At 33.5% G+C, this 26,552-nt stretch overlaps 1 protein-coding gene, 1 long non-coding RNA gene and 1 other non-coding gene across 3 annotated transcripts in view; 2 read left to right on the top strand and 1 right to left on the bottom strand.

Annotated features, from left to right (window-relative positions):
• BRINP3 (BMP/retinoic acid inducible neural specific 3) overlaps positions 1 to 26,552 on the top strand; it is a 553,553-nt gene that overhangs the window by 357,877 nt on the left and 169,124 nt on the right. The gene's annotated exons all lie outside the window — the stretch shown is intronic.
• LOC143680773 (uncharacterized) overlaps positions 1 to 26,552 on the bottom strand; it is a 79,776-nt gene that overhangs the window by 39,309 nt on the left and 13,915 nt on the right. The window lies entirely within an intron of this gene.
• Positions 18,333 to 18,469, top strand: LOC143681956 (small nucleolar RNA SNORA2/SNORA34 family). The gene has a single exon (XR_013174991.1). It is a non-coding gene; the product is annotated as a small nucleolar RNA SNORA2/SNORA34 family (small nucleolar RNA).

Here is a 26,552-nt window from a genome sequence, read left to right as displayed (position 1 = left end):
ATTACAGAATTACAAACTCTCATTCCATATTCTATTCTCCATGTGTTTAGGTTGTTTTAATGAACTGGACATACAGGCAAAGTTACATTGTGTGCTATAAAAAATTTAAATTTGGAACAAAATAAACATCTCTTCCCTTGGTCTGTGACAGAAAGAGAAGTTTTAAAATGCAGACAATATCATCCTTTACCCTGAATTCTCAATTACCATAGTCTCAACCAGATCAGCTTTGCTCATATTTCTACTTGAAGCCTGATCTCTTTTTTGGCTTCTTTAATAGGTGCTTTAAGAAATGATGTGGACTTTCAGAGCTTAGAACTCTAACCCTGAGTCTTACTTATCACGCAGATACTCAAATTTCCAGGAAAATCTCAGAATATACACATAGAGTGCAGCATCTTAGAATTTAGAAATAACACTTAAAACTCAGGAATATGTGACTGTTGTAAGAGCTTACAATGTAAGCCCTAATTGTCTTATAAGTGTTTTCTAATCGAGACCATACAATATTTGTCCTTTTATTTCTGACTTATTTTGCTCAACATAATGTCCTCAGATTTATCACCTCGTTGCATGTCTCACCACTTTATTACTTTTTGTAGCCACACAATATTTTGTCATGTGTACACACGACAGTTTGCACTTTTACTCTTTGTCTATGTTTCCTTTGGCCACTCCAGCCATTGGCTATCCTGAATAATGCTGCCATAACCATCAGTGTGCAAATGTCTATTTTAGTCCCTGCTTTCAGTTCCTCTGAGCATAATCCTAGTAACAAGATTGCCTAATCATCTGGCCACCCTATATCTAGCCTTCTGTGGATCAGTTACATTTCTCTCCGTGGGGGCTGCACCACTCTGCTGCCCTACCAACACTGAATAGGTATAAATCCCTCTACACGTTTTCTCCAGCACTTCAATCTTTCTCCTTATTTATTTATTTTCAATCTGCTTATTTCATTGAGATGTATTCACATAGTATATATTCCATCCAAAATAATCAACGTCTCACAGTGTCTGACTTAGTTGTACAATCGTCATCATTCCCCATTTTGGATAATTTTCATTGCTACAAAGAAAAGTAACAGATAGACAAAGACACAGCAAAGAGAAAACCCAAAATAGGCTTTAACTATTATCTTCCTACCCCCTAGTATTTAGCCCTAGTATTGTTGTAGTACAACTGAGGTACTCCTGTTAAATATAGTCCATGGCTTGCAATATGTAGTTTTCCCCATACACCACTCTCTTATTAACTCTTTGTACAAATGTCCTACCTTTGAAGTAGCTTATTCAAGGACTTATTTATATTTGTAGTACTAATAGGTGAGATCATGACTTTCAACTATACCTTTAATGTGGCGCTACTACTTATAATCCCACTAACGAACTACCATCTCCTCTATCTATTCCCATATATTTAAATTCAATCTCATTAACAAGTCTGTACCTATTAGGTAACCACTCCTCCTTCTTTAGCTTCTGTCTAGCACCACATCCCCTATAGTTTACATTTTAAGATTCTGAGTTTACGTTTTCTAGGGGGTTCATATTAGTAAATTCATATAGTATGTCTTTAATTTCTGGCATATTTCACTCAGCATTATGCTTTTAAGATGCATCCATGTTGTCATATGATTCTGGAACTCATTCCTTCTTACTGCTACATAATATTCCATCATTCATACATGTACACATTTTGTTTAACCAATTGCCTATTGATGGACACTTGGATTGTTTTCATCTTCTGGCATTTGTGAATAATGTGCTGTGAATATTGATTTACAGATGTCTGTATGTGTTACTGCTTTCAGATCTTCTGGTATTTAACAAGCAGTGGCACTGCTGGGTATAGGGCAACACGATTTTCAGTTTTCTAAGGAATTGCCAAACTACTTCCAACAGTGGCTGTACCATTATACATTTCCAGCAGTAGTGAATAAATGTTCCAATTTCCCCACGTCTTCTCCAAAATTTGTAGGTTTTTTTAATTTAATGGCAGTCATTCTTCTAGGTGTAAGAAGATTTCTCATTGTGGTTTTAATTTGCAATTCCTTTGCAGCTAATGATGATGAACATCTCTTCATGCACTTTTTAGCCATTTGTATTTCCTCTTCAGAAAAATGTTTATTCATATGTTTTGCATTTTCATAGTTAGGTTCTTTGTTCCTTTGTTGTTGAACTGCATAGTTTTGCTTATATATATACTGGATATTAAGCCCTTATCAGATATATGGTTTCCAAATATTTTCTTCTATTGAGTTGACTGCCTCTTCACCCATTTGACAAATGACTGACTCTTCACCCATTTGACAAAGTCCTTTGAGGCACAGATGCGTTTATATTTTTAGAAGTTCCCATTAATCTATTTTTTCTTTCATTGTTTTTGTGCTTTGGGTATAAGGTCTAAGAAGCGACCTCCTATTACAATGTGTGAGGATGTTTCCCTATATTTTCTTCTAGGAGATTTATGGTACTGGCTGTTATATTTAGGTCTTTGATCCACTTGGAGTTAATTTTTATATAGAATGTGAGGTAGGAGTCCTCTTTCATCCCTTTGACTAAGAATATCAGCTCTCCCAGCCCCATTTATTGGACAGAAAATTCTGTCCCAGTTCAGTGTATTTGGTGGCCTAGTTGAAAAATCAGTTGACCATAGGCCGGGTGTCTATTTCTGACTCATTTTGATTCCATTGATCATTATGTCTATCTTAGGACAAATACCATGCTGTTTTGATCACTGTGGCTTTATCATAAAGCTTTAATATCAGTCCTCCTGCTTTCTCCTTTTGAAAGATGTTCTTGGTTATCCAAAGCCTTTTTTCATCCCAAATAAATTTAATAAATATTTTTCCATGTATGCAAAGTAAGTTGTGAGAATTTTGATTGGTATTGCATTTAATCTGTAGATCAATTTGGGTAGAATTGATCACAACAATATTTAGTCTTCCTATTCATGAGCATAGAATATCTTTCCACCTATTTAGGTCTTCTTAGATTTCTTTTAGCAATGTTTTGTAATTTTCTGGGTAGAGTTCCTTTAAACCTTGCATTCCTAGATTCTGGATTCTTTTAGTTGCTGTTGTGAATGAAGTTTTTTTCTAAATTGCTCTCTGTCACCTCACTATTTGTGTACAGAAACATAGCTGATTTTTATGCATTAATGCTGTGTCCTACCACTTAGCTGAATTTATTAGCTCAAAGCTTTGTCATAGATTTCTCAGGATTTTCTAAATATGGGATCATGCTATCTGCAAATAATGAATGTTTTAATACTTCTTTTCTGATATGGATGCCTTGTATTTCTTTTCTTGCCTAATTGCTCTAGCTAGAACTGCCAGCACAATGTTAAATAATGGTGGTGACAGTGGGCATCCTTGTCTCATTTCTGTCTCTCACTGTTGAATATGATGCCGACTGGGTTTTCCTATAAGCTCTTCATCATATTGAAGAAGTGTCCTTTGAGTCCTACCTTTTGAAGTGTTTTTATTAGAAAAAGATCTTTAATTTTGTCAAATGCTTTTCAGTGTCAATTGAGATGATCATGTGATTTTTTTCCCTTTTTATTTCTTAGTGTGTTATTTTACATTGATCGATTTTCTTATGTTGAACCACTGTTGCATACCTGGAAAGAACCCCACTTGGTCATGTTGTATAATTCTTTTAATGTTCCTTTGGATTTGATTTGCAAGTAAATTGTTGACAATTTTTGCCTCTATATTCATTATGGAGATTGGCCTGTAGTTTTTCTGTCTGGCAGTATCTTTATCTGATTTTGGTATTATAGTGATGTTCACTTCATAAAATGAGCTCCATTTTCTTCAATTTTTTGGAAGAGTTTGGGTAGCTATGGTGTTAGTTCTTTATGGAATGCTTGGAAAAATTCCCTTTTGAAACCATCTGACCCTGGACTTTTCTTTGTAGGAAAATTGTAGATGACTGACCGAATATCTTTACCTTTGTTTAGTTTATTAAGGTCTTCTATTTTTTTTCTTGAGTCAATATAGGTTATTCATGTGTTTTGAGGAAATTGTGTATTTCCTGTAGGTTGTCTAGTTTGTTTCCATACAGTTTGTTCATGGTATCCTCTTATTAATTTTTAAAAAGTGTCTCTAGGATCCATGCTAATGCCCACCCACCCCCTATTTTTTATTTTGTTTATTTGCATCTTATCTCTTTTAGAGGCATTAGGGCAATAATTTCCCTCTTGTCACTGCCTTTTCTACATCCTGTACATTTTGTATGTTATATTCTCATATTCATCCATCTCCAGATATTTACTGATTTTTCTTGCTATTTGTTCTGTGAAAGTGGAAACGAGAAAGAAAGTTTAAATATGTGTACTCTTAACATTTTGAAAGAATTCAGAATTAGAAAAATAGAAGCATTCACATAGAAAAACTCAAATATTTATTCTCCTTGATAGGAAGAATTAGAGAAAAGTGTTGTTCCTTACAACATACAATTTCTGAAAGCACATTAAATGATCTGGATAGGTATTTCAAAAACAAAATATCTGAAAGTAGCAATTTTTTATAAAGCTTTTTTTTCCCTTAAAATAGAAACTGTGGGTTTACAGAACAATCACACATAAAATACAGTATTCCAACACACCTCGCATTGGTGTGGAGATATTACAATTGATGATAGCACATTTTTTTTTTATAATTGCACTATTAACTGAAGTTCATGGTTTGACTTAGGGTCCACTGTTTGTGTAGTGTAGTTCCACGGATTTTTTAAAATTTGTACTCTATTAAGATGTAATCAATATAATATTTACTCTTTTAATCATGTTCAAGTATATATGTCAATGCTGTCAATTATATTCGCAATGTTATGCTACCATCACCACCATCCATAAGAACAATATTTCCATCATTCCAAAGAGAAACCTTTTTCATTTTAAACCTTAATTTCCCACTCCCTCTACCTACCTTGTCTGGTGACTTATATTCTATAGTTTGATTCTGTTGGGTTGCTCATTCTAATTGCTTCAAGTCAGTGAAATTATACATTATTTGTTCTTTTTCATCTAGCTAATTTCACTTAGCATGATGTTTTCAAGGTTCATTCATGTTCTTTCATGTATCATGAATTCATTCATTTTATGGCTAGATGATATTCCATTGTATGTATATAACACAAATTATTTATTCATTCATTGGTTGATGGATACTTGGATTGCTTCCATCTTTTGGAAATGGTTAATATTGCCACTATGAACATTGGTGTGCAAATATCTTTTCAAGTCTCTGTTTTCAAAATTTTTGTGCATATACCTAGTAGTGGGATTACCAGATCATATGGTAGTTCCATAATTAGTTTTCCAAGAACTGCCAAGCTGTCTTCCACAGCAGCTGCAGCATATTTCATTGCCACCAGCAGTGAGAGTTCTTATTGTTTCACATCTTCTCCAACACTTGCTATTTTGCATTTTTGTAAAAGCAGCCTTTCTAATGATTATGAAATGGTATCTCATTTTGGTTGTAATGTGCATTTCCCTCATTGCTAATGATGTTGAGCATGTTTTCAAGGGCTTTCTGGCAATTTTTATATCTTCTTTGGAGATTTAGCTATTCAAATCTTTTACACATTTTCACATTGGGATGTTTGTCTTTTTGGTTGTTAAGTTAAAGCATTTCCCTTACATATTTTGAATACTAAATCTTTATCAGATGTGTGGTTGCCAAATATTTTCTTTCACTGTCTTGGTTGTCTTTTTACTTTCATGTCAAAGTCCTGTGATGCACAGAAATGTTTTTTGTTTGTTTTTTTGTTTTAATTTGGATGAGATCTCATTTGTCTGCTTTTGCTGTTGTTGCTTGTGCTTTGGGTGTAAAGTCTAAGAAACCATTGCCTAGTACAAGGTCCTGAAGATGCTTCCCTACCTTTTCCTCTAGATCTTTGATAGTTCTAGGTCTCTGAACCATTATGACTTGATTTTTGTATATAGTATAAGTAAGAGGCTCAAGTTTTTTGCAAATGGTGGTCCAGTTTTCCCAGAACTATTTTTTGAATGACTATTCTTTCCCAATTCAGTGTTCTTTCTCTGTTGTCAAAAATCAGTTGTGAGGGTTGATTTCTGATTCTTGATTAGATTCCATTGGGCTATATGCCTTGTTATGTACCAGTATCATGCTGCTTTTTAAAATATTTTTATTGACAAATCTTCACACATACATTATGTACAATCAATGGATCACAATATCATTACTTAGTTGTGTGTTCACCACCATGATAATTTTTAGAACATTTGTATCACTCCAGAAAAAGAAATAAAAATAAAAAATAAAAAAACTCATACATTCCTTACTCCTTAAACCCCCCTCATTGACTGATAGTATGCCAATGTACCCAATTTATTTTAGTCCTTATTCTTCCTATTATTTATTTGTTTTTATTCATATTTTTTTTTACTTATCTGTCCATACCCTGAATAAAAGGAGCACCAGATACAAGGTTTTCCCAATCACACCATCACATTGTAAAAGTTATATTGTTATACAATCATTTTCAAGAATCAAGGATACTGGAATACAGCTTAACAGTTTCAGGAACTTCCCTCTAGCCACTCCAATACACCATAAACTAAAAAAGGATATCTATATAATGCATAAGAATAACCTCCAGGATAACCCCTTGTCTTTGTTTGAAATCTCTCAGCCACTGAAACTTTATTTTGTCTCATTCCCTCTTCCTCCTTTTCTTCAAGAAGGCTTCCTCAATCCCATGTTGCCAGGTCCTGTCTCATCCAGGGACTTTTGTCCCATGTTGCCAGGGAGACTTACACCCCTCATAAGGGTTGTTGTTGTCCCACATAGGGCGGACAACAGTGAGTTCACCTGCCAAGTTGGCTTATTGACTACATCTGAGCAAGAAAAGAGGTTCTCTGGTGGTGAATCTTAGCCATAATCTTAATATTCCTTTGCAGGAATAAGTTTCATATGGGCGAACCCCAAGTTCGAGGGCTTAGCCAATTGATTTGGTTGTCCCCACTGCCAGTCAGGAATGCTCTAAATGGAAAAGTTGAATATTTCCTCTTTTCTCTCCAGTCCCCCAAGGGGACTTTGCAAATACTTCTTTATTCACTGCCCAAATTACTCTGGCATATATTGGGGCATCAAGGTAACCTGGTAAAATGAACAAGATGTCATGCTTTATTCAAGATCCCATGTACTTATGGTGTTCAACTAAACTGACCATAAAAGTTAAATTAGGTAATGTGCTACCAAAAATATAAATTTTTCACCAACTAAACATCTCTCCCTTTGGTTTCACAGAGACTTTGAAGTTTTGATTACTTAAATAAGTTTTAAGATTGGGAAATTTGATGGAATGTTCTTCCATTTATTTAGATCTTTTACTTCTTTCAGCAATATTCTGTAGTTTTCTGTGTGCAAGTTTTTACATCCATGCTTAGATTTATTCCTTAATACTTGATTCTTTTGGTTGCTATTGTGAATGGAATTTTTTATGGGTTCATTCTTCCAATTGTTCATTGCTTGTGTATGGAAACACTTGATTTTTTTTTATTTTTAACTTATATTGTATAGTATAAAATATATACAAAGCATAGAAATAAAGAAACAATAATTTTCAAGGCACTCTTCAACTCTTCACTCTTCAGTTACAGGACAGATTCCAGAGTTTGTCATGGGCTACCATTCAGTTCTCTCATATTTTTCCTTCTAGCTGCTCCAGAATATAGAAGGCCAGAGGGCTTAAATACTTTTTATTAATATTTTAAAAAGTTGATCACAAGCAACTTTTTCTTTCTATTTTTTGTAAAAATAAAATATATACATTAAAGCTATACATTTCAAAGCACAGCCACCACAATTAGTTGTAGAACATATTTCAGTGTTTGGCATGGGTTGCAATTCCACAATTTTAGATTTTTACTTCTAGCTGCTCTAAAATACTGGAGTCTAAAAGAGATATCAATTTAATGATTCAGCATTCATATTCATTTGTTGAATCCTATCTTCTCCGTATAACTCCACCATCACCTTTGATCGTTCCATCCCTCTCTTTAGGGGTGGTTGGGCTATGGCAATTCTAAATTTTTCATATTAGAAGGTCTAACACTAATATGGGGTAGGAAGATGGAACTGTCTGATGTTTTGGAGAGACTGGGCTGGGTTTCAGGATACCTGGCATTTTTTGCATTGATCTTGTACCCAGCCACTTTGTTGAATTCGTTTATTAGCTCTAAGCTCTTTGATGTGGATTTTTCAGGAATTTCTGTGTATAGGATTATATCATCTGCAAATAGGGAAATTTTTATTTCTTTCTTTCCAATTTGGATGCTTTTATTTCTTTATCTTACCTAATTGCCCTGTCAATTGCTTCCAGTAAAATTTTGAAGTCAGCAATTTTTCTCGCCCCTGGTCTTACAGGGGAAGACTTCAGTCTTTCACCATTAAGTATGATGTTAGCTGTCATTTTTTCATCAATTTAAGGTCCTTCTATTCCTAGTGGTCTAAGTGTTTTTATCAAGAAGAGTGTTTGATTTTGTCAGATGCCTTTTTTCTACATCAGTTGAGATAATCACTGACGTGTTTTTTCCCCTCCATTCTTTTAAATAATGTGTTACATTGTTTGATATCCTTATGTAGAATCAACCTGGCCTATCAGGGACAAATCTCACTTGTATGGTGTATGATTTTTTTAATGTGATATTGGATTCAATTTGCAAGTATTTTGTTAAGGCTTTTTCAATTTCTCCATCGGTTTCTCTCTTTATATCTGTCAGTATTTGTTTCATATGTTTTGGTGCTCTGCTGTTAGGTATATATATATATTTATAATTGTTACATCTCCTGTCAAATTGCCCGCTATATTGGTGGGACCCTCTTGCCCCTCATGACTGCTTTTGACTTAAAGTTTATTTTACCTGATATTAGTATGGCTGCCCCAGCTTTCTTTTTGTTACTACTTCCACGAAACAGTAGTAATGTCTTTTCACTTTGTATCTTCTTGCATTATTGAATTTGAAGTATTCAAAGATCTGCTTTACATAAAGCATGTAGTTGAGTCATGCTTTTTTACTCATTCTGCCAATCTCTGGCTTTTGTCTGCAGAGAGTAATCCAAGTATATTTAAAGTCACCACTGATAATATAGTACTTTCTTCTGTCATTTTTCTATTTAGCTTTTGTGAGTTTATATTTACTGGGTCCCATAACCCTTCCATTAATGTTTACTTTTATATTTATTTGATTTTATTAATGTTGTACATAATGAGTGACTTATTTCTTTCTGCAAATATTTTAAACCTGTTTTCTCTTTGGTTACCATGGGGTTAAGTTTTAACACCTTAAATATATAGCAATCATATTTTGCTTTACACCAACTTAACTTAAAAACATGCACATAAACTTTTCCTATAGCCATTTCCCCACACCTTTTTTGTAACTGTTATCAGTTATATCTTTGTATGTTATATGCCTGAAAAGAGATTTATCATTACTTTTTATGCATTTGAATTTTAGCACCTGTAGGAAGTAACGAGCAGAGTAACATACTGTAAAATACACTACAATGATACTGGCATTTATAATTGCCTAAATGGTTATCTTTACTGCCTGTCTTTATTTCTTCATGCCACTTTGAACGACTGTCTAGTGTCCTTTCCTTTCAGTCTGAAGAACTCACATTGGTATTTCTTATAGGAGAGATCTGGTGGTGATGAACTACTTCAGCTATTTTTTTATCAGAGCATGTCCTAATATCACCTTCCTTTTTGTAAAAACATCTCACCGGAAATAAAACTATTCACTGGCAGTTGTTTTCTTTCTACACTTCAAGTATTTACTCCCATTACCTTATTGCCTCCATGATTTTAATGAAAAACTGGCACTCCATCTAACTGAGACTCCCTAGTACATAACATTTGCTTTTCTGTTGTAACTTTCAGAGCTCTTTCCTTGTACTTTGCATTCAACAGTGTGATCAATATATGATGGTGTGTTTTTCCTCATATTTATATTGTTTGGTGCTTTCTGAATTTCTAGGGTGTGCAAATCCATGTCTTTTGCTAAGTTTGGAAAGTATTCTATTATTCAACATTGACTATTCATTTTACCTTCTATCTTTTTATTCTGCTTCTGTGTCTCCCATAATGCATATTTGTATTTTGATGGTGTCCCAGAGATTCTTAGGCTATTTTTGCCTTTAATAATTCTTTCTTTCTACTCATCAGCTGATACATCTCCAGAGTCTTGTCTTTGAATTCACTGATTCTTTCTTCTGTGCACCACAATCTGCTCTCAAAATCCTGCTGGATATTTTTTATGTTGACTATTATGGTACTCAACTCTAGTAATTATGTTTTGTTTCTTTTTAAAATTTCTGTCTCTTTGCCAAGACTCTGATAGTGCTCATTAATTGTTTTCCTGGTATTCTTTATTTCTTCCTCTGTATTTTCCTTCACACCTTGAGGATTTTTAGGATCTTTTTTTGAAGACTTTTTCAATATGTCCATATTGTGATCTTCTTCATTGGTGTTTTTGTAATTTTTATCCTCTTCCTTTGCATAGGCCATTATTTCCTCTTTCTATGTCTGTTTTGTACTCTTTTTCTTTTCTTCTTTTTTTTTTGCACATTCTACATTTTAATATTTCAGAATCTTAACTTTGGGATTTATAGGCTGGGATTCATATCTTTAGGTTTTGTAACAGCTGGTGATAAGACACAGTTTTTCTTGGGCTGCAGCCCTCCTTTCTAGAATGTCTGACCAAGGTGAATGCAGTTTGCAGGGTTTTCCCTGTCTTTCTGTCCTGTATAGTAAGCCTATTATTAAGAAAAAATATATTAATATAAAAATATTAACATTTATGAGTCAATTCTTTAAAAATGTTTACATGTAATTAAACTTCAATTATTATTGGGTGGTAAGAATTGAAATAAATTCTATAGTAACACAGACAAACAGGAAAAATAGAAGGGAGAAAGAAAAAAGGGCACTCCACTACCAACTTTTGAAATGGAGCCAGCATGCCATATGGACACCTAGGATAACAGCTCTCCTGATTTTGTATAATAGGATGAGTGAAATTAGAGGAAAGGAATATAATAAATATAGACTATCTTCCAAAAATGTCAGCAGTATCAGTGGAACTAGTAGTTACTCAAAGGGACTTAAAGGTAATTTCCTTAAATTACTACGTATTATGTATGAGAAAGTTAGGGCATATAATTATCTCTGATTCCTCTTGGGAAAGGGTGATATTGTCTTAATGACTAGAATTCAGGTTTTTAAATTCATGTAAAATTGAATCAAAGGAGCAATAGCTTATGAATTGACAGGAACTCTTTGTTGTATAATATACAAGACCAGAAGCTACAGTCACTTTGGTTCTACACTGTTAAAGAGGTGTCAACTTTGAAATAACTTTGGGAATTTTACTTCTATATTATTAGGTATTAAAAGTGTGCCATAGGGTGGGCAACAGTGGCTCAGTGACAGAGCTCTTGTCTGCCATGCTGGAGACCTGGTTCGATTCCCACAGCCTGCCCATGCAGGAAACAAAAAACAAACAAACAAACAAACAAACAAGTAAAGTATACCATTACTCAACTTTTTATCATTTAACTACTTTAAGTTCAAAATGTATAAATTTTAAAAATGTTGTCAGTTAATTTGATCTACATTTTTTCCAAGGCTGCACAGTTATTTGAAGTGGGTACATGCACTCTAGGTATATATATTTATTCACACTAAACTCCATCCCAAATCATCACTAATATCATTTCCATGTATTTTGTTTCCATATGTATATTTTACTTAAAATATCTTTGAAAACACTTTTTGAGCATGCATATGTGAATACATATATGCATATATATAAAATGAACTGTACAGATGTATGATATATGTATATCATATATGAATTATGTATATATGTATGATGTAAATATGAATGTCATTCTTACAAAATCTTATAAAATACTGAAGTTAATGAAATGCAGATATTGTATGCCATCAGAATGGATAAAATAAACAATTTCATTTATCTAGAAACAGTGTCACCTTGGTTCTAGGGAAAGATCCTAAAGTGTCCCAAAGAAATTTTTAAATCAGGGTCTTGACTACCATGGAAATCATACTTCAGAGTCTTTGGATTGTTTTTCTTTAACAAAACCGTAAATTTGTATGAAGATTTACTATTTAAATGGCACTTCATATACATTTTATCATTTGAATCTCATAATGAGTAGGCAATGCAGGTACAGTATTTTTATCCTCCATCTATAGGGGAGATGCTGAGGCTCAGAAATTTCATACTTATGGTTACACAGATAGTTAGGTGACAAAACTGGAAATAGAAACCAAATTCATATCTGTAGTTTGGTTCCTTTTCTGGAAATTTAACTGCTTAATCCTCTATGCTTAAAAATTTAACATAATTTTTATATTTGTTATATGAAACATTATATTTTTAAAGTTGGAAGGTCATTCATCAATAACTTAAACTATATTTAATAGGCTGGACAACTTAAAGAGGAACAGAGAAGACACTGAGTAATCTGAAAAGACTTCATAATTTCCACCCCTAAAGTTACTTTCCTTCAGGTATGGGAGAGTACGTTAAGCATTCACTTAGAAAGTATGCAGGGACAAGTCTACTGAACTTGCCTATCTGACTTCTTTGTTATTAAGTTTTTAGTAACGGACGTTTAAAAATTGAAAAGTAGGGCTACTAGAGGAAAGCAAAATAGTCAATAAATGAAAGTTAACAAATTAACATTAAGGTGGGGAAAGGGGCAATTAACATAAAAGAGCTGAAATAATAACATGTATATTTTCACCAGTGAATAGGCAAATAGCCTGCCGCATGCACTGCTATGTGATGTAGGAGCCCAGGAGCCCCACGATTACAGGCCGGCCAGAGGGTATCGACCCCAAGAGGAAACCAGCCATCCAACCTCTGAAACTGTGCTCCAATAAATTCCTATTGCACAAAAAATCCATTGTATGATAATTGTTACAGCAGCCAGGAAGCTAAAACAAATGAGAATTTTGTTTGGTAACCTTTCATAGAAAAGGGGAAACACACAAATTGAAGATATATACTCATTAAGAAAGTAATTTCTCTTTATTTCTATGATTTTTGTCTACTAAATGTATTGTTTACATTGTAGAGATCATAGAATTGTTGGGTTGTGTGTCTAAAGACAGACTTCAGAGACTCTAAGCTAATAGACCTGAGTCTTTTTCACTCTCAATTGTACTAATCCTATAAATATTTCCCATGCATATAATGTGCGGACTACACTTGAAGAAACACTAGTTCCATGAAGCTACAAAGATTCCATGGAGGTACAGATGTCTCTTGGAACCCTGGTTGCTGGGAAATACATAGCAAGAAAATTTTTATGGAGGAGAAAATGTTATGGGGGAAAGGTAAAGGAAAGAAGAGGAAGACAAAATTTGCTATAAGAGTTCATATTGTATTTTATTATTTTAATTCTAAATTTGTTCATGGAATGCACAAATAAATATATAGTTTTACAATGACTAAACTTTCATTCATTCCACATTCTGTATGTTCATGGGCATAAACTTTTAAGAATAGAGAATGACCTTAATTACAATCCTAAGGCTATATTCTAATTTAAAAAAGTGGAGGGCATCCAAAAGATGGAAGTAACCCAAGTGTCCATCAACCAATGAACGGACATATAAAATGTGGTATATACGTAGAATGGAATATTATTCAGTTATTAAAAGGAATGAAGTGCTGATATATGCAGTAACATGGATACACTTTGAGGATATCATATTGAGTGAAATAAGCCAGACAAAATATTGTATCATCTCATTAATTTAAAACAATTAGAATAAGCAAACACATAGGACCAGAATATAGACTATAGATTCCTAGGGGTAAGATGGGGATAGGGAATGGGAAGTTAAGGCTTAAAATATGCAGCATTCCTATTTGGAATGATCGAAATGCTTTGGCAGAGGTGGCTGCACAACATTGTGGACATAATTAACGGCACTGAAATATAAATCAAATGTGATCATAAGGGGAAATGTTAGATTGTATATATGGTAACAGAATAAAAGTTTTACAAAAGTCCGTGGAGCTGCACTCAACGAACAGTGAACCCTAAGGTAAATTTGAAGAGTACAAGTATTAAAATGTGCTAATATTAATTGTAACAAATGCTCCACACTGATGCTAGGTGCTGGTGGTGGGGTGGAGTACGGGAATCCTATTTTTTTATGCATGATTGCTCAATAAATCCAAAACTTCTCTAAGTAAGAAAAAACTGGAGGTGGGGGGAAGGCATGAAGCAGCAGTAAGTAATGTGATTATAACATTGCTGAATGGTTTGGCCAATAAATTGTTATGAATTTTTCATTCATGGAATTTTAATGATGCATATGTAATTCATATGTCATATAAGATTCTTTTCTTATCTATAATTCTTTACCTTGGTTTGAAGTCATTTTAGTGAATCTCTGACTTTTAGTGACAATCAAATCCTAAAGAATTTATATGTGTCTTAACTTTTCTTGTGAGAAAGCCAATTTATTTTCTGAAAAAAGTGAAATGACAGCAGAACTGTTTCTGTAATGACCAGTTGCAACAAGAAACCCACTTCTGCCTTTCTAATTGTGCCTGAGCCTGTTGAGCTTTAGTATGCGGTGCTCATCTGTTCTCTCGGGTGCCTGTCTAATTGGATGACAAATGGAAGAATGTGGCAGTCTCAGTATGAAAGTTTTGCTATTGTCTGCACAGGCATTAGTTGCTCTATTATAAAAAGATAACTGAAGTCAGAAGCTTAAGATGTGCTTATGAAATTCAGAAATATTTATTGCACTGAAACTTCAAAAGACTCTAGTAAAAATGTTGGGTTTTTAATCATAAGCAATAAGAAATGTTTTGATAGGTATTTCATAATAGTGCTACTAAGCAAAGACTCTCAGAGGAGTAATACAAAAATTTTGATAGTCATTTTTATAAAAATAAAATAGTGAATCCACTGGAAATGTTACAATACCCTACACTGACTCCAAAATAAAGGAGAAAATTTGCAATAATAATAATACAGTTTTATGAAATGCTTGACATGAAAGAAGCTTGTGTCTAACCAGGTACCCTGCTTTAGCATCCCTAGTAGGCCAGAGGCTTTGTGGAGAGACTGGTGTTTGGCATTCTGACAGTGACAGATTGCCCCATGGTGTGTGTCTGAGCACTCGAAGCCTAATGGACTGGCAGTGCCTTTGATTCAGCTTTAATTGTCCTATAATGTGATGAAAAGTGCTGGCACTTCAGCGCTTGACATTTGTATCTGTACATTTTTAGTTACTCTCTCAAAAGAAAGCAAACATAATACAATTAATAAGCTTTCATATAATCTAGAGCGTCAGCCCTAAATTAACTGCTTGATTAGACTCTGCATGAGGACCAATTGGGCAGATTGGGTAGATTTAGAAATATACCAATAAAAGTATATTCGACCGCAGGCATTAACTGAGGTCTGGTTATGTTTAGTGTAACCGTTTGCTCACTGGTCTTGGCAAGAGCCAAGAGACCTTGTTTGGTACTGTAGTTGCACTTGTTCAATTGTAGGTTGGAGTCTATAGCATCATTGCTGTGTTCAGCTTGCTGTTTTTCTTGTTTGTTCCATCATAGAAGAGGGAAAACATATCAAGGTAGAGGAATTGCTTTGTGTACTTACATCTGGAGGCACAGAAAGCATTTGAGAAAGAATTGGGAAAAACGGTAGGAAGCAGCTCATGAATGTAAATTTTGCAATTACCGATCACTATCTCCAAGGGAAAAGCAACTGAGGCTGATGTGACTACTTGGGATTCTTCCCTAATCCCATTTCTTCAAAGACTTTGTCATATTAACTTTAGATTTTCAGTCAGCTCCCAGTTTTGTGTTTTCACTTGAATGGAGTGGCTGACTACAGCACTGTTGAAAATGATTATAAAATACCAGAGAAAATAGTGTACTTGGATTTAAAATCATTTTTTCCATTGTGTTTTAAAATTTGTAGTCATTTCAGATAGAATGAATGACTAAAAGGCAATGAGATTGTAATTTATAAAACAAACAATAATGAAAATAAAGTAATTTTCAGTGTTCTATTACTTCTGTTTGCTTCCATTTACATAATGAATAAAGTGAACACTGTTTTGGATTATATTTATATTTTAATTTTTTATGTGAAGCAACAGAGAAAAACATCTGGCACCTGAGTTCCTAAAATGAATTTCTCTAGATCAAGGGATGTGGCACTCAAGCCCCAAGAGCGGCAATGACAACTGCAGTGGTGGCCTAACAACCCTCTCCAGATGCGGACATCACTCCACGGCCATAAACCTGGTTGCAGTCTCTTTCTGTTGCTTGTAGCTGCCCTGTGGCAGGGAGGCTTTACCTTTTTCATTATCAATATCGAAAACATCAGGAAACACTTAGCCAACTGTAGTGTAATAACAGTATCTCTTTAGACCTCATACAATGAACTGCAGGAATGCAACATCATTAGTTGTAGCTATCACAAGTGTAGCTTTTAGAAAAATGTGTTTTCTAACCCATGTAGTTAGAAACCTAATGAAAGCTTTTTGGCTTTATAGTTGCTTGAGCTAACTCTCTGTTATTTAAAAAGTAAATCAAAATAGCATCTGTAGTAGTGAGCTTGTGGGCTTGACCTCTCCAAGACTAATCAAGTGCCACCCAATTAAATTCTATAGTAACCATGGTTTAAGCACAAAGCTGTCTTGTTGTTACCTGGCAACCTTGTTCTGATTAAACTTATTCCACATGACACAGAATAAACACTTTAAGAACCGGAGTAAAGTTCTCTTTTCTAATTGTGCATGTGATTTTGTATTTTAATGTGTGCTCTACAGGCTTACAGGTGGTTGTTTAGAGATAGTGTATAGCTGTATTATTTTTATGGAGGGTAATTCATAGGATATGAAAAAGTAGGCCAATTGTTACAGCCACACCTGGACTGATGGTGGCAAGTAGAAGAGAGAAATGGACTGAAGCAATTACTCTCCAAGAAGACTTGTTCACTTTTGTACCTAAATAAAATGCATACATTTACTTCTGTTAATACTCTCCTCAAATCTTTGTAGTTTATTTTATATTAACTTATCTTTTATAGCCCAGAGTTATATTGTTTAGTTTGCACATGTTTTAATGCACCTATATAATTTAATACTGTTTACAGATCACAGTTTTTATCTTTAATTCTTCATGTATTACTGCTCTTTCTGTAGAAGACCTCTTAAAAGCTTTTAAAAATTCAATACCATAAATGAATTATTCTAAAATTTTTTTAAAAAGTTATTCATTGAAATTATGGGGAACAGAATTAGGGAAATAGTCATGGCAAAAAATAATTTGCATATATAAATGATTCAATAATAGTATATGCTCCTTGACATTAAATTTGCATTTGATTCATGCTTGTGCTTTACATGTAAAGATTGGAGAGACATCTGGGCATTGGTTATATTGCACATACTATTTTAAGCTGCCATTTTATGGTTGGAGCAAGTTCAAGAAAACATTGACAATGTCAAATATAGTTTAAATCACTATACTAATTATGTAGAATAAACTAAACTTAATGCTTATGTCATGGAGAAACACGAACATTTTGCATTGATATACCTTTGTATTTTTCATTTGAGAACATACAGAAATTCATTATGTGCATTTTCACTTTTCCCACAAAGCTAACTATAAATAATTAGGTAATTTAAAAGTTAAGGGTTTATTTGCTAGTGAAATATATTTATTCCCACATGGAGGATTTTTCGTGTGTTCGATATGCTTCTTATAATTAACACTCTTATAGTTTATTATTTTTATTTCAAAATTAAGCTCCAAAATTACTGCAGTGGGATAAAGAACTAGGACTACATTGAATTGCATTTTGTATTAGGTGCTTAGAAAAATGTTAAAATGAGAATGACTAGCATAAGGGAGAAAAAATAAACCTAAATGGCATAAATATCTTTAAATTCATTATTCACATTTGAAAGAAACCAAAACTACTATAAGGTACTATCTTTGGCTGAGAAAAGAAAAGAAGCACCATATTTTTTCTTCTATATCATCAATATTTTCTAAAGCTTTTTGTTAGTTCAATAGCTGTAACTATGTGCAGTTGTAAAACATCTTTATGTTTGGTAAGAGAAAAAAAAGCAGGCTACTTTAGGACATAATAGAAACTAATCAGTGTTTATAGTTTACTCTTTAAAAGCCCAAATTAGCATAATAAATGAATATGAAGGAAGTTATATTTCAAAGTATTAATATATGAATACTTCGAATAAAAGCTTATTCGTTTGGCCCTTAATCAAGGCCAGCAGTTTGATGGAGCTGTTGGTTTCAAGCAGGAGCCTAAAGAAATGGCTTCCTATGGTCTGTTGGCCACTGCAGAACTTTGAAAATGTTCTGGTGAATTCATTAGAAAGAAACATCTGAGTCATTGCGGACAGCTGTGACCTAATATTTATTTGTAACCTTTACAAAAGCTGGGAATCCAAAATATAGGGATCCTTGACTTGTTCGTTAGAATTATAATTCAGTTAAACCTAACTATTACCAATAAACACTGTGGAAAGATTTTCCATTCAAAACAAAACAAAACATAAACAAAAAGAAAAATAAAACAGCTCATTTGTTTGTCAGTCTGTCAAAGATATATTAACCTGCACATTCATAGCATTATTTATTGTTCAAGAAAATGATCCAAAGATATCACACCATTCTAACAGACTTTTATATCAATCTAGAACAATTAAAGTCTGCTTTCTTATAACTTTATTATCAAAGAGCAAAAGAAAAAGAGAATTAGATTGATCAAATCAAGCAAAGTTCCAAAACACTTTTTAACCATAGAACTTGGAAACCAGCATAACATATTTAGAATGGATGTTTGATTTATGAATTAAAAGGTCTGGGTACCAGTTTCAGGTCTGATTCCACTTACATGATGCAGAGCTAGCTAGTTGACCTTCCTGGGTTCCAGGTACCTCATTTATATAATGAAGTGGCAAGACTAGATGATTTCCAAGACTCTTGGTAGCTCTAAATTTATATATAATGGTGCTGCTTCCTTTTCTTCAAGAGTTTCTCAAAAGTTTAATAAAGTAACTTAAGTAATCTTTTGTAATAAAGATTTTTAGTGAAAAATAAATTATATATTCACTAATTTAGATTAATGTAAACAGATGACTGCCATTTAATTTTATAATTACCATCATAAAACATAAGAAAACTTTCTGGTGAGACAAAGGAGTAAGAAATAAATTGCAAGTGTTATCCTCTAATTCATGGTATTTTTATTCCCTCAAGTTATCCTCAACCTTAGGAAACTGTTTCTTGTTTTGCTTTAAGCAATATTGCTTTGAAAAATATTTCCAAATGAACCTATTGAGTTAATTTTAAAATTTTCCTTTCTTTTTGTGTATTTTTTTTCTTTTTTGTGTATTTTTTCTTTTTCATTATTTTTGCATTTTTTTCTTATGAGACAATTTTTGATATTCTTATCATCAAGGCTTGGGTTTTGACTATTAACTGCATGAATTCTGTAGACTCTTATTAATATCAGATATTTTGATTATTTAAAAAGACTTAAGTGCTTTAATAATCAAATGAAATCTGGAATGCAGTTATCATTTTATCATTTAGAAAAGCAGAATATTTCAAATAGGCTAGATTTATAATAATGCTATTTTTAATGTACTTTTTAGAATTGAGTTTAATAAAAAAGAAAAAATTCATTTCTTTCTTATTAGAGATAAGTGTACACTTTGGAATTATGGGTACCATTGTAGTTTTCAAGCTCCCAAAATGTAATATATCAGAAATGGAATGGCTTTTGAAAAGCGCAATTTAGTAAGTTTCTAGTTTACAGTCTAAGGCTGAGAAAAATGTCCCAATTAAAAAAAGTCTATAGTAATGTCCAATCTAAGGCATCCAGGGAAAGACACCCTGGTTCAAGAAGACCGATGAAGTTCAGGGTTTCTCTCTCAAGAGAGAAGGCACATGGCAAACATAGTCAGGGCTTCTTTCTCAGCTGGAAGGGCACATGGTGAGATCAACTAGCTTTCTCTTCAGTGGCTTCCCTGGGCCTCTGTCCATTCTGTTGGCTCTGTCGGTTCTGGTGGCTCTGGTTTCTTTCATGGCTCTCATGGCTCTCTCATAGCTTTTTTTTCCAAATGGTTCCCTCTTAAAGGGCTCCGGTAAGCATCCCCACCCTAATTGGGTGGAGGCACATCTCCATGGAACCGTCTAATCAAAACTTACCACCCACAGTTGGGTGAGTCACATCTCCATAGAAGCAATAAAAAAGATGCCACCCAATAATATTGAAAAAGGATCGATGGACATGGATTTTCTAGGATACACAACAGATTTGAACTGGCTCAGGTACCTATATAACCAAATGAAATAAGGAAGAATAATCTATAAATTAGTTTCTAATAAAAGGCCGATTTATCATGTGTATGTCTATGGCCCTAAAAGGAAGCAAAATTAACATGAAATAATGTAAGTTGATCATATATGGATTGGATTTTTAAATGAAGTCTTATTTTAATTATCTAAAAATAAATCATTTGTGTTTCATAATCTGTCATATGTCAGATTTTTACACTTCATTTTTTTGCAAAATCACATTAGAATAATAATCACTTAAGCATAGAGATCTAAGCTAGTTTTGTCACAGCTAGTTAGCTATAGTTAGATAGATAGCTAGAGAGAGAGAATCATAGAGATGGAGATAGAGATATAGATGACATGTTATGTACCCTGTTCATGAAGAAAAAAATATGAATCAACTTTTGTTGACAAATATTTTATTGTTATAAAACAAGAAAAGTGTACGATCATAAGTTTTTAACTTTGAAAACGTTTGAATAACCATCATCTATTTTTGAAAAGTAGAATATTATTAATACTCAAGAAGACATTTCATGCCTCCTTTCCATCACTCCCTCTTGATAAACATAACAAACCTCTTGCTTTCTGACACCAAACATAAAATCTGTTTGCCTGATTTTGAGCTTTATATTAATGGAAGAATTATGTTTGTGTTGATTTCACTCACCATTAAATTTGTTAGATTCATTCAGTGCAGTATTCAATTCCTCAGTTTACTTATGGACCATATTGTTTATTGACATTTAGAAATTGTTCTATATGAGGTTTAGAATAGTGCTGCTATGAAACTGCTTGCTGTATGTGTGTGTCTTTTGATACACACGTGTTCACATTTCCATTGGCTGCATACCAGCAGTGAAATTACTGGCTCATAAGGTTTGTTTGTGTTTATATGGTAGATTCTTTCAAATATTTTTCTAAAATTATTGTACCAATTTATAGTGGCAATATTATATCAGTTCTAGTTCCTCCACATTATTATCAACACTTGACATTTTCTGGCTTTATATTTTTTAAGCCTTCTGGTGTTAGGGTAGTAATATCTCATTATGCTTTTAATTTACATTTCCTTAATAAAGACCTTGAATGCTGTTTCATATTTTTTGATGTTTAGATATCCTCTTTCTGCATATGTTTCTTAAATATGGCATTGACTTGTAGGATTTCTTTGTATATTTTAGATAGGATTCATTAGTTGGATATATGTTGATCACTGGAAAAAAAAAGTCAATAGCAATTCCACATAGCTGTATATAATGGATGTGTGTGTGTGTGTCTGCCATTTTACAATATACAAATACATTTCTTGTTTCACTTTACTTTTTCAATTAGCACCAACATTTTCTCACACAATGTTTTTTCTTTTCTTTTTGATACACTATTGGATTGTGTTCAATACCACAGGTCTTTAGCAAACTTGTTTGTTTTTTCCTTCCTCTATCTATTCTGTGCCAATTAAGTGCCCATTTACTCCCTCACTGATATTTTTGGTTCAGTCTTATTGCTGATTTTTCCTATTACATTGTGCTCTATTTGCATATGGATGTGACCTTGTGAAAGTTTGTGCATAGTATGGTTCAAAGCAGTTTTTCTTGGGATAATTTAAAATGCAGGTAGCCTGTCTCTTCCTAAAATTAACAATGCTAACATTCGGCACTTATATCAGGAAAAGTATAAACTTATGGCTTAATTGAGGAATAAGGAGTAGATATTTCCAGTAAGTTCCCACTAAAGTTATTTGTGCTTTTGCTTTTTTAATAGTAAATAACTTAACAGTTTGTATATTTTTTAAAATAATTAATGTGGGTCAGGAGTGATGCTGACCACTTGATATGCGTTATGTCCTTTTAGCTTTACAACCACCAATTGCTGTAGGAGAAATTTTAACCATTTCACCGGAGAAAAACTTGAAGCTCAGAGAGATCCCTCTCTAATAAGTGGTGAAAGTAGGATGATAACTCAGGCATGTTCATTTTCTTTCAGATTATATGACATTATTAGGATTTTGATTAGAAAACACTTTACATTCTTAATATAAATTTGAAAGTAGATTCCTTAATAGAAGTACTTTCATTGAGGAATGTGGTATATTTATGGTTTGTTTACACTTCTTTTTTTTTTTTAAATCATACTTCTTCTACCTTTAATTCTGACTCCACCCCTACAAGGTTAAGGAGAAACTTGCTTGCTGTTATCATAGATTGATATTTAAGAAGTCTTTTACAAAATAAAATATGCTAGAATATATAAAAGCAATCTAATTTAGAAGGTCATGTTGGAGAATAAGATTGAATTGACGAGCTCATGTTTCAATCCTCTGTGTAAGTTCCAAGCAGTGAGTCCACTGAAGTAGTGAGGAAAAGTCTTATATATATTTTTTATTATTATTAATGGAAAGAAAAAAAAATTAACACAACATTTAGAAATCATACCATTCTACATATGCACTCAGTAATTCTTAACATCATCACATAGATGCATGATCATCGTTTCTTAGTACATTTGCATCGGTTTAGAGGAACTAGCAAGACAACAGAAAAAGATATAAAATGTTAATATAGAGAAAAGAAATAAAACTAGTAATAATAGTAAAAAAAAAAAAAAACTATAGCTCAGATGCAGCTTCATTCAGTGTTTTAACATGATTACTTTACAATTAGGTATTATTGTGCTGTCCATTTTTGAGTTTTTGTATCTAGTCCTGTTGCACAGTCTGTATCCCTTCAGCTTCAATTACCCATTATCTTACCCTGTTTCTAACTCCTGCTGGACTCTGTTACCAATGACATATTTCAAGTTTATTCTCGAATGTCCGTTCACATCAGTGGGACCATACAGTATTTGTCCTTTAGTTTTTGGCTGGACTCACTCAGCATAATATTCTCTAGGTCCATCCATGTTATTATATGCTTCATAAGTTTATCTTGTCTTAAAGCTGTATAATATTCCATCGTATGTATATACCACTGTTTGTTTAGCCATTCTTCTGTTGATGGACATTTTGGCTATTTCCATCTCTTTGCAATTGTAAATAACGCTGCTATAAACATTGGTGTGCAAATGTCCGTTTGTGTCTTTGCCCTTAAGTCCTTTGAGTAGATACCTAGCAATGGTATTGCTGGGTCGTATGGCAATTCTATATTCAGCTTTTTGAGGAACCGCCAAACTGCCTTCCACAGTGGTTGCACCCTTTGACATTCCCACCAACAGTGGATAAGTGTGCCTCTTTCTCCGCATCCTCTCCAGCACTTGTCATTTTCTGTTTTGTTGATAATGGCCATTCTGGTGGGTGTGAGATGATATCTCATTGTGGTTTTGATTTGCATTTCTCTAATGGCCAGGGACATTGAGCATCTCTTCATGTGCCTCTTGGCCATCCATATTTCCTCTTCTGATAGGTGTCTGTTCAAGTCTTTTTCCCATTTTGTAATTGGGTTGGCTATCTTTTTGTTGTTGAGTTGAGCAATCTCTTTATAAATTCTGGATACTAGACCTTTATCTGATATGTCATTTCCAAATATTGTCTCCCATTGTGTAGGCTATCTTTCTACTTTCTTGATGAAGTTCTCTGATGCACAAAAGTGTTTAATTTTGAGGAGTTCCCATTTATTTATTTCCTTCTTCAGTGCTCTTGCTTTAGGTTTAAGGTCCATAAAACCGCCTCCAGTTGTAAGATTCATAAGATATCTCCCTACATTTTCCTCTAACTGTTTTATGGTCTTAGACCTAATGTTTAGATCTTTGATCCATTTTGAGTTAACTTTTGTATAAGGTGTGAGATACGGGTCTTCTTTCATTCTTTTACATATGGATATCCAGTTCTCTAGGCACCATTTATTGAAGAGACTGTTCTGTCCCAGGTGAGTTGGCTTGACTGCCTTATCAAAGATCAAATGTCCATAGATGAGAGGGTCTATATCTGAGCACTCTATTCGATTCCATTGGTCGATATATCTATCTTTATGCCAATACCATGCTGTTTTGACCACTGTGGCTTCATAATATGCCTTAAAGTCCGGCATTGCGAGACCTCCAGCTTCGTTTTTTTTCCTCAAGATGTTTTTAGCAATTCGGGGCAACCTGCCCTTCCAGATAAATTTGCTTATTGGTTTTTCTAATTCTGAAAAAAAAGTTGCTGGGATTTTGATTGGTATTGCATTGAATCTGTAGATGAGTTTAGGTAGGATTGACATCTTAATTATATTTAGTCTTCCAATCCATGAACACGGTATGCCCTTCCATCTATTTAGGTCTTCTGTGATTTCTTTTAGCAGTTTTTTGTAGTTTTCTTTATATAGGTTTTTTTGTCTCTTTGGTTAAATTTATTCCTAGGTATTTTATTCTTTTAGTTGCGATTGTAAATGAGATTCGTTTCTTGATTTCCCCCTCAGCTTGTTCATTACTAGTGTTTAGAAAAGCTACAGATTTTTGAATGTTGATCTTATAGCCTGCTACTTTGCTGTACTCATTTATTAGCTCTAGTAATTTTGTTGTGGATTTTTCTGGGTTTTCTACGTATAGTATCATATCATCTGCAAACAGTGATAGTTTTACTTCTTCCTTTCCAATTTTGATGCTTTGTATTTCTTTTTCTTGTCTAATTGCTTTGGCTAGAACTTCCAACACAATGTTGAATAATAGTGGTGATAATGGACATCCTTGTCTTGTTCCTGATCTTAGGGGGAAAGTTTTCAATTTTTCCCCATTGAGGATGATATTAGCTGTGGGTTTTTCATACATTCCCTCTATCATTTTAAGGAAGTTCCCTTGTATTCCTATGTTTTGAAGTGTTTTCAACAGGAAAGGATGTTGAATCTTGTCAAATGCCTTCTCTGCATCAATTGAGATGATAATGTGATTTTTCTGCATTGATTTGTTGATGTGGTGTATTACATTAATTGATTTTCTTATGTTGAACCATCCTTGGCCACCTGGGATGAATCCTACTTGGTCATGATGTATAATTCTTTTAATGTGTTGTTGAATACGTTTTGCTAGAATTTTATTGAGGATTTTTGCATCTATATTCTTTAGAGAGATTGGTCTGTAGTTTTCTTTTTTTGTAATATCTTTGCCTGGTTTTGGTATGAGGGTGATGTTGGCTTCATAGAATGAATTAGGTAGTTTTCCCTCCTGTTCGATTATTTTGAAGAGTTTGAGGAGAGTTGGTACTAATTCTGTCTGGAATGTTTGATAGAATTCACATGTGAAGCCATCTGGTCCTGGACTTTTCTTTTTAGGGAGCTTTTGAATGACTGATTCAATCTCCTTAGTTGTGATTGGTTTGTTGAGGTCATCTATTTCTTCTTGAGTCAAAGTTGGTTGTTCATGTCTTTTCAGGAACCCATCCATTTCATCTAAATTGTTGTATTTATTAGCGTAAAGTTGTTCATAGTATCCTGTTATTACCTCCTTTATTTCTGTGAGGTCAGTAGTTATGTCTCCTCTTCCATTTCTGATCTCATTTATTTGCATCCTCTCTCTTCTTCTTTTTGTAAATCTTGCTAAGGGCCCATCAATTTTATTGATTTTCTCATAGAACCAACTTCTGGTCTTATTGATTTTCTCTATTTTTTTCATGTTTTCAATTTCATTTATTTGTGCTCTAATCTTTGTTATTTCTTTCCTTTTACTTGCTTTGGGATTCGTTTGCTGTTCTTTCTCCAGTTCTTCCAAGTGGACAGTTAATTCCTGCATTTTTGCCTTTTCTTCTTTTCTGATATAGGCATTTAGGGCAATAAATTTCCCTCTTAGCACTGCCTTTGCTGCGTCCCATAAGTTTTGATATGTTGTGTTTTCATTTTCATTCGCCTCTAGGTATTTACTAATTTCTCTTGCAATTTCTTCTTTGACCCACTTGTTGTTTAAGAGTGTGTTATTGAGCCTCCACGTATTTGTGAATTTTCTGGCACTCCACCTATTATTGATTTCCAACTTCATTCCTTTATGATCCGAGAAAGTGTTGTGTATGATTTCAATCTTTTTAAATTTGTTAAGACTTGCTTTGTGACCCAGCATATGGTCAATCTTTGAGAATGATCCATGAGCACTTGAAAAAAAGGTGTATCCTGCTGTTGTGGGATGTAATGTCCTATAAATGTCTGTTAAGTCTAGCTCAT

Source organism: Tamandua tetradactyla, chromosome 4 (genome assembly GCF_023851605.1).
Source record: "Tamandua tetradactyla isolate mTamTet1 chromosome 4, mTamTet1.pri, whole genome shotgun sequence".
Taxonomy (NCBI): Eukaryota; Metazoa; Chordata; class Mammalia; order Pilosa; family Myrmecophagidae; genus Tamandua; species Tamandua tetradactyla.
The sequence above is the reverse complement of the archived record's forward strand: the minus strand, read 5'-3'. Positions and strand labels throughout refer to the sequence as shown.